General features: G+C 36.2%; 1 long non-coding RNA gene across 1 annotated transcript; it reads right to left on the bottom strand.

The window, feature by feature from the left end:
* Positions 1-7905: 7905 nt before the first annotated feature.
* LOC127529418 (uncharacterized) lies at positions 7906-9094 on the bottom strand. The gene is made up of 2 exons (XR_007936103.1): positions 8837-9094; positions 7906-8287 (listed from the first exon to the last, which is right to left on the bottom strand). It is a non-coding gene; the product is annotated as an uncharacterized LOC127529418 (long non-coding RNA).
* Positions 9095-10031: the final 937 nt, after the last annotated feature.

Genomic DNA, 10031 nt, shown 5'->3' with positions numbered 1-10031 from the left:
TTGTTGACTTCAACTTTTATTTTAAGAAAACTTTGTTCATCATGTAGAAACAGAAGATTTGAGATGAGTCAGTGCTAAAACACAGCCAATTGATGCACTGCAGAACAAAGGTTCTAGTTTTGTAGCAAATGTATATCAGTAAGCATCCCATGGGTTATAGTGCACCTTTTTCATCTACATCCACCAGGTAACAGAACACAAGCAGTACAAAAATGGCCATTTCCTCCTCAAACAGTCATGTTGTATAGTGTAGATATTGTTAATCTTGGTCAGTTAACTAATCTTTGCATTGGATGATATTGAAGTACATGTTACATGCTTTGAAAAAAAAATGATTTAAGGACAAGAAGCCTCTGGAGCCTGCTTTTTAATGGTTGAAGAGCGATACTGCTGTTCACTCTCCTGCACCACATGACTTCTGTTAACTCACTGAAAAGTAAGGAAAAAGATTATGGTGTCATCATTGTTATCAACAGCTAAGATGGCCTGGTCTATACAGCAGTCAAATTTTGAACTGGGATACATATGTCTATATGGCAGGTCATATTAACATTTAGAGATATTTCAAAATGAATGGCAGATATCTGAAAAGATGAACTGCATTTAAAGGTAACTGAAATCTAATTCAGGATGTCTTAAAATAAGTTCCTTTACATTTTAAGATCTATACAAAGCACTGATTTCTCAATTGCATTATCTAATATCCTAGATTCACTGTATGTAAAATGTTTGTTTTTAAATATCTCTTACTATTGCTTTTAAGATATCTCAGAATGCATTTTAAACATCTCTAAGTGATAAGGATGTAATTTTAAATGATTTTGAACTGCATTTGAGATATGTGAAAGGGCATTTAGGATATCTTGAAATATACACATCAGGAAATCAGAGTTCATTTTAAGATGTCGCTAAGTATTCATTTGGCTTGCCATGTGTTTATGCCATCAGATCAAAGCTATTTTTAATCAGTTCTGAGAGAAAAGCTACACTATTGTTGAGTGGAAACTTCAGCAAGTGCCAATGAGAAACGCAAACCTCATTGAATTGCACTAAATTCTACTGCACAAAGATATTTTTTTATCGGGATTTTTATACAGAGAAATCGAAGACATGAACGTGTGAATAATAGTTGTCGGCGGAATTAGAAAGGTGGGTCTGACGTAAATAGGCTGAATCAGAAATAAGGATTATTTTATAGTTGATAAGCTAATGGTTTTAAGATGAGCCTGCTTTTATATTTAATTTTATTTTTACAAAAAATGTTTATGGCTTTATTTTGCTTGTACAAGAGCTTTTCCAGTGAAATGCCCAAAATTAAAGAAAAAATTGTTTCATGCGTTAAAGAAACATGATTTTTGGTGTCCAGGTTAAATACAAATTTGGACTCAAATGCACTTTGGTATTTATTTCCAGAATCACTCTTATAAAAGGAAAACCAAATTATGACAGATTTCCAAACATCAAAGTGGAGGTATTAAAGATGAACTGTCAAAGTGTAACATTGTGGATAACAGTAAAAATATTAACCACCATTATTTTTCTTAATGTAAAATACAAATACAAGTGTTTATCCATTTTGCTTCCGTGATTATTGCCAAAAGGAAAACCCATAGTATAGAGGAGTGTGTGCTTCTGTGAGTATACAGTTATGTACAGTTTGTCAATGTAAATACAGTATACACAGAAGACATTAAACTGTATGTGTATATAGATGCGGTATATGAATATACACTATGCTAAAACAAATGTTATTTCCACTCTGGAATAGAAAAAAACATATTTGCACTATGAAGCTTTTATCTAATGTGTCACAAATCCGAAGAAGACTTCAAAGCCAGCAATTCTGCCTAGTGGATGTTATGCTTTCTTTTTACTTTTACTCTGTGGAAATAACTCTGTGCTTATGCAGTTCTCACTATGTGCAAGTAAATGCATCTAAGATGATAATGGCATACATTTCCTAATCAATGCATGTTATGCCTCACAGTTAATTAGAATGAAGGAAAAAATATTTACAACTGCTGCTTTAAACCATGGGGAGACTGACTGTGCTTAAGCAGTTGTGGCACTAGAGAGAGCCACATCTAACATTTTGTGTACACCCTTTGTCAAACTCTGTGAGGTATGCCATGCTTGACACCACATTGTTATTGATTCTGGATTAAGGAACATGTCTTCCTGATCTTTTGACCATAGGGAGTCTAAACAGTCATTCTTGTTAACTTTGCCATTTCCATCACCAGGCTTAAGTTAACAACCAAAGGTGGTTTTACTTTACTATGGTCTTCATATTGTAAGATTATGCTGTATTGATTTGGAAAATGTGCATTTGTCCAACTTCATACTTTATACATAAGTGTATATACATATACCGTATACACACAATCACACACAGTATGTACAGGTGTTTTTTAATTCCTTTGATGAATGTATGTAAAATATTGACTATGCAACTACCTTAGGAATGTGCAATTTTTTTTTTTTTTTTTTTTTTTTGGAGAGCAGACACTGTCCACTGAAATATTTAGCTAATTCATTTGGACCAGAATTTTTGTCATGGCATAGTAATACATCATCATGTATCTTGCTCCACAGGCTCAACCCAAAGGAACGTAGCATTTACAGCTTCTGGGATGCACGGTTCTTTACATGAGACACTGGCAGAAGCAGAAGAGTCACCTGATAAATAAAATGCATAAAATGAAAACATCTAGTGCTCTTTCTGAGGCAGCCACAGACTTGTGCTACCAGAGAACTAACCACTGAGAAATCATTGCATGCACAGAACAGATGGCCACGTGTCTGTTTCACTGGTTTGTGGTGAAAGCACTAGTAGCAGTGGAAAATGCATGAGTTGGGACAAAGAGGAGTACATTTCATTTGTAAAAGTGTGTGTGTGTGTGTGTATATATATATATGTATAAATATTTTTTTTCTTATTTTGGAAGTATATGTAATTGAATACATGAATCATGCTCATCATGTGTTTTGAGCCATTTAAGATTTTTCGTGAAGTTAGTCCTGCTGTTAATGTGACTTTTCTAAATGTACAGCACACACACAAAACTCCTTTGCCTTGAGTTCAAGTGTCTTTTACGTGGGGAGTGTCGAGGGGGTAGGCTGTGGAATTGTTAGCATCCTTGTTTTTTTTGTAAGATACCAGATTCAAGTGGGAGATGTCTCATTGCACATTCCTAGGTGATGCAGTGTTTTCCTTACTATTGTTTTTTTGCATTTGTTATGTTTTCTATTTTTATATGTTGTAGCTTTTGTGGGCCTCAGGCAACCAGGTTTTAAAAGATCATTTTTTTCAAATGCCAGAACATTAAGCTAAGCCTGCTGAAGCAATTTGTGGAACATGTAGGTATACGTTACCAAATTTGTTTTAAAGAGAAGACAATATAATAAAAAACTACAGTATATATCAATACTTTATGGCAGCTTCTCAGTATAAGAGTTTCAAATTTGAAAAATTGGTTCTGTTTGTTTTTATTTTGTACGTTTGGGTATGTACAAGAGAAGTCAGTGACAGAAGCCGGTGTTTGCCACAAACTTTATTACTGCTGAAATACTAATAAGTATGCAGGATGTTTTTTGTAATGATTTTTAACTATCCAGAAGAATCTTTGTTTCTTTACAATAATCTTGGTGTTTCATCAAACTTTGCATTTGTTAGGCATATTAGCTCTTTGGTTTTATTTTTGAAAAATAAATTTCAAAGGTCAATTAATGATTCCTGCTTTATTATATGCAAAATCTATATAACATGCAATGGGGTTCAGGACTGTTCTTACTAGCATTTATTTAAATATTAATGTTGCAACGCTTAAAACCATATTCAATTTATCATTTAGGAGCCATATACTTAATTATGCAATATGTGTTCTGAAAATGTAATGCAATTCCAAATTTCTGCTTGTGGGGAAATTTAGCTTTTGCTGCCCATTTCTGATTGTAAAGCTTTTGCACATTTTGTGCATGCATACAAAAACAATTTGGAGTTGATATTTGTAGTCTTCTCCGCCACTAGTACAGGTTAGCGGCCTAACCATATCCCACAGACAAAAGGTATCTGGTGTTGCAGTGCACAGATGCGTTACAGCAATTCAAACTCTTTTCCATCTTGCTGCTGCAGGGCACTGCCACTTATAAGGTTTGGTGTGATGGAAGGGAAGAGCAATGTGGACTGGCACTAATCCACCACCAACTAAGAATCCAACATCCCTTCCAATGGATCTCTCATTTTTTGTCACAGGCTGTCTTTATAAACTGTACTGTTAGAAACAAAAGTACCTGATCAAGGTGGGTTTTGAGTCATCCGAGTACTAGGCTGCCTCAGACAAGGAAATGTTAGAAGATTAGCTGATTAGTGTTGTTTTTATGGCCTAAATGCTATATCTTAGGAGTCAAATGTTCTGTTTTTTAAAGAAGGGTGAGTGATCTACTGGCTTGCCCATTTCTTTACCTTCCGTAGCTTCCTTCGTGTGGACAGTGTGAAGATCACTGTTGGCTAGCTTTTTGTTTTGGAAAAATGAGTTATCAGGAAGATTTTAAATCGACTGAACATAAGAAGCAAGGGCTTAATTAGTACAAGATATTTTGTGTTTATTTTGAAATGTCTTCGCATATTATAGTTAAAACCTGAAGATTTATTAGCCTGTGCCATCCATGACTTAAGTGTGACATGAGTTAAGGTACAGGAAAACGTTACGTTATTACCAGACTGCCCATTTAGGAATTGGGTTTTTTCATATATTGTTTTGTGAGATGCATTGTCTCTAGAAGCACACCGTACTTTGCATAGGAGTCTTGTCTTTGGCTACTGTAACAAAACAGAGGATATTTTTTAGGATTTAATTCTAGGGACATGAGGTTGAACTTTCATTCATGTGTGTAATCTGCTTATCCAGAGCAGGGTTGTAGTAAAGCAGGAGTGTATCCCAGCAAAAATCGGGCAAATGGCAGAAGGAATCCCTGGACAGGGCCCAGCCTATCACAGGGTATAACAACAGCATTAGCCGCCTACTGGTGTTACATATCTGTTTAAATATATCATACATATAAACATAACCCACCTGCTGACTTCTTCCTCTTGTTTATTCATCTATTTTTTTAAATTCTCTGTTCCATTACAAGGTCAGGGATGTGGGTAGTTATTGTTAAGAAAAATGAAGTAACAAATAGAAATAACCCTGTCTGTTCTATTGTTATGTCTTCCCACTTCATCTTCATTGGACAACGACAGCACGCTTGTTCATAGACACCTCAGTCTTTGCATGCATTTAATTCTCTGATTGTTCAGACTGCTTTCCTCTAGAGAATGTATGTGGGGCCCTGAGGTATGCGCTTTAGTTTGGTTTCTTTGTTCTACTTTTCCAGGTCCACTAATGCCACTTTTAAATCTTTATATAAATCCAGGGTCAGAATGTTTACAGTATCTTCCCATGTAGTCCGGTGTTTGTGTATGATTTATATAGCAAGTGTTCTGGTTTATTATTTAAAATATATATAATATTCTATAAAATCACACTGATATTCTCATTTCACTTTATAAAACACTATAAGCAAGTAACAAAAAAGTGAATTTTATTTAAGATTTAGATATGATATACTGTTTATAAGTAAGTGAATCTTTAATAAGTCATCCTTCAAAGATGGCAGTACTTATTTGGTCCTTAATGTAAACAGCCACAAGCTGAGTGACATTTAGAATTTACATTGTGAAGCAACTATTCTCTGAGAGTTGCCAGTTCAAACATTGCAATTTGTTTTTCAAAAATGCAATGAACCACTAGGGATAACGAATGGATTGTCTTCACTTAACTGAACTTTAAGATTCTAAAAATTGTGAATGAATAAATTAAATATAAAGTGTTTGAATGAGCTCAGCATTTTCCAAAATTGCTAATTTATCCAATATTCAGTGCTACCTTGATACTTTCCTAAGTAATAAACTAACCTTTTTAAATTTTAAATACTTTTTTTGACTAACCTGAAAGAGAGTGCCCTAGTTATAACAGAATAAAAGACAGAGTAAAGTCTGCTTTGTGTAAGTTTACTTGTGTAACTACATGCACTAGCAGACAGTGACCCTTGTCAGAGCAGCACCCCTTGTCAGTGTTTGTGGAGTGATTGTGTCTGCCAGGCGATGTGACTGAAAGCTACACAGCATCTCACTACCCAGTCAGCAGGTGGGGTGCCATTACATAGTACAAGAAAAGAAAAAAAGACAGTTATTAAATGAGTTCTGGGAATATCAAAACATTGTAAATGAGTTCTTTCCTCTCCTATGTTTTTAATGATCCTTATATTAACAAATAGCAGCACATGGCTAGTAGAATGAACTGCCACAGTCTTCAACCTGTCAATTAAACAGGACTTCTTCTTTAAAGATATTTTAACTAATGGCTGAATTATATTTGCCTGAGGAAGAGAATACGGCCAGCCTCGAGCAAAAGACAACAAGATCACCTGTGCAGCAAGAGTGTGTGAAGCTCTGTGGGTCTGCTTGCACCCGGCGACCAACGCATGCTGGTCCACCACGTACAGTAAGCACCCGTCCACTTTGCTCTTTTTTTCTTTTTCCTTTTTCAAACAAAGGGCAGTGCTGTGCTCTGCAAGGCAGTGTGACCCCTTAGGAGTGCTTAGGCAAACAATGTGCTTTAACAGTGCTAGCATAATAATTACCACACACAGAATTCATTGGAAATGTTAATCAGCTGCAAAGATTTTATAAACATGACCATGTTCAGAAATAGTCATTTCTTAATAAAGCATTTTTTAAATGTGAAAGATTAAAGCACATGCCAAAATAATTTTGTCATTGTAACACTACTTATTGATTTCATTAACCAGTATTTTTCAGAGCAGATTAGTAAAGAATAAAAGGGCTTAGGACTTCTTTTCCAAAATGCTTCAATTAATGTCTGTTTAAAAAAAGAAAAAAAAAATAGCAACTAAAGAATGTATTTTCCTTTGTTTGTAATGTGTTTAAAATATTTGCAATGTGTTGTACTTCTGAAAAATATATGTGAAAGATATATGCTGCATGTCAAGCTCTCTTTACGTAAATTGAAGCTTTTTAGTATGATGATTTCATAGATGAATTTATGGTGATGAAGTGTGCAAGAAAATCCAGGCCAGGCACGCCAGGGCTTCACTGGGTATGTGAGTTCTCGACTTCCCTTCCTTCAACACAAGCAAAAATATCACTTTGCCTATATATATATATATATATGTTTTTATATGTGTGTGTGTGTGTGTGTGTGTATATATATGTATATATATATATGTGTATGTATATATATATATATCCGTGTGTGTGTATATAGAGATATATTGATATTAAAATATATATTAAATATATCCGTGTGTACACACACAGATTATACACGCAGTATACACAGGTTTGTGTAGTGCACACCGTCCAAGTATACATGTATGTGGATAGAGGTAGATCTACGTTGACTTTACACATGCGTGTGCATTTTTCTGTATACTCCCTTCATGTTTGTGTACACACTAAGCATTGTGGTCATTCCTCTGGACCCTGAGTCACTACTCAAAACTATCCTAAGAATGCACATTTTGACTTTTATGTTAAGTAGTGCATTCTTGCTATGCAAGATTTTATTTTTCAGGCAGTGAAATGTAATCAGTACGTACCAGAAAGTGTTTTTAATTTCCCAGTCTTACAATTAATACATCTGACATTCAGTCCAAACTTTGTATGCATTTTATTCCTCTGCATACCTGGAAATTTTTCTTGCACATTTCATTTGAAACAACATTCCGTAACCTTTATGTATTGATGTGATATTAAAATTGTATAAACATCAGTTATACCAACTTTGGGGAAGAAAGCAAAAATGTTACATCTTTTGAGCATAATGCACTTTTTTAAAAAACAAAAAAAAACAAAAAAGGAAAAATGTGATGTTTTGTGTTATCCTTCTGTAAAGCAAACACCACAATGAGTGTTATTTTGATACCATGCTGTTGAAATTAAAAGATTGATGCCGAATGTCACTGTGTGAGGAGCTGTTTTCAAATATGCTAATGTGACAAGTGGCTGTTACGTGATTATCGATTCAAATTTATAATATTTTGTAACAATGTTTGTCTTAAAGGGATGTTATGCAGTATTTTCATGCAGAATTGAACAATGTGGGTTAGAATTTGGAAGACACAGTAGGTTTAGAAGGTGCTTATTATGGTGGCTCATTTAATGTCCCCTGTAGCTGTGGCCAGATGAGCCTCTAGTGTTCCCCTGGTTCACCTCCTCTTGCTGTATTGCTGTTAACACAAGCCCTCTACCAGGACTCTCTTTGTCTGCCCATTTAACTAACCTGAAACCCACGTTCATCAGTTACCCCTGATGTGGGAGCTTCCACCTACTGAATTTATTTTCTGTGCAGGACTTTGTGACGAGTACTTTTAAAAGTTTGCCTTTTAGCCGACCCTCCACTTCTCCAATGCTGCATTACCACTGATTGCCCACATTTTGTGCCCCACTTCCCTTGTCTTTGTTTTTTACAAGAGTAATCCTTCCATTTCTTAGCTACCACCAAAGTCCCTCATATCGATATGTCCAGTCTCACTCACAGGTCTGGTTGTCTCATGTACAGAGTACAGTGAAAGGCTTATGTGCAAGTCTTTGCCAGCGCTCTCGGGTGACGTGGTCAGCAGCTGTTATCCATCCGTCATGAACCTTACCTTGAACCGCCACTTATTTTGCCTTTCTCATCCTGAACATGTTAAGAGATATTGGGTGATTATTGTATATAACATTTCCTTCGTCCATACACAAGTTTACTGGTGTTCATCCAAAGAAAACCAGTTACCAAAGACACCTGACAAAGTACGCTAGCACTACATAAACGTTTCCAACCTCCAAACCTAAATCAGGGCCACACAAGGTCAGAGCCTAACCTGGCAGCTTTGACAAAGCCCTGGTCCATCACAGGCCCTATTCATGCCCACGTTCAATGGCATTTTGATCTGAGACTTCTTGATGGCATGGACCAAAGCACCATTGTTTTGGATGCTGTGGAAAGTTTATGTGATTTACTACAACTCAGTGAATTAGCTCCACACTGATAATGACTGCATAAAGAAAAGTGGAGTTTGGGTCTTTTGAGAAGGAGCAAGAAGGCAGTTAAGTCCACCTTAGTGGAATCTGGGGCACATCAAAATATTGAAAAGTCCAATCTGGCCAAACATTATGGACCTGAAAGGCAACCTCCATACTACAGGACTATCTGAGGGGTCCAGTGCAGTGATCTGGAGATTTCATGGTCATGTCTGTGCATTAGGGCTACAGAACCAACAGATCCTTCCCTCCAGGATTATTCTTCATCTTGGTGCGTGGGCAAATCTCATCTTATAATTATTTCAGATTGTTTACAATGGAGCACCACTTTGGCTTTTTTAGGATTTTCATCCTGACACCTCCGGAGAAGGAAGGCACATAACACTGCAGTCAAGAAAGACCCCACCACTACCCCTCCATCCCACATTCCTACATTAACCTACTCTGCCCAGAAGGTGACTTGTGCAATACCTCAGTTTATCCCTTAAAAGCTTCTGGTGACTTTATCATCCTTAAGGGTTTTGCTTCTTCTTCCAGAGTTAGGTTTGCAGAGTTTACCCCTAATCTGTTCATTTTGAATTCCCTTTTACTTGCAGTGTTCTGATTCTGTTCTCTGTGCTTTGTTTCTGGTCTTTTCACCTGTATAATGTATGTCTTAGTAAAATCCATGAGGTCCTCATGTGTGAGAACACGTGGCTGAGTGTTTAGTCAAGTATGACATGGTGGTCTCCACTGCTAAAAGTACGTCTTGGGCAGGAGTTTTTCCTTTTACTCTCGGGGGAGTTACAACATGTCTCACTACTTTTCCATCATTGCAGTAGTACAGGTAAGTCGTTTGTGCCACCATTTATGCCACTTGAGGACAGACACTAAATTCAAAGATTGTTGTAAGAAAGGAGAATAATAACTAAGAGATGATTTATGTGAGACAAGAAGAGAA

This window comes from Erpetoichthys calabaricus, chromosome 10, assembly GCF_900747795.2.
Source record: "Erpetoichthys calabaricus chromosome 10, fErpCal1.3, whole genome shotgun sequence".
NCBI lineage: Eukaryota > Metazoa > Chordata > Cladistia > Polypteriformes > Polypteridae > Erpetoichthys > Erpetoichthys calabaricus.
The sequence above is the reverse complement of the archived record's forward strand: the minus strand, read 5'-3'. Positions and strand labels throughout refer to the sequence as shown.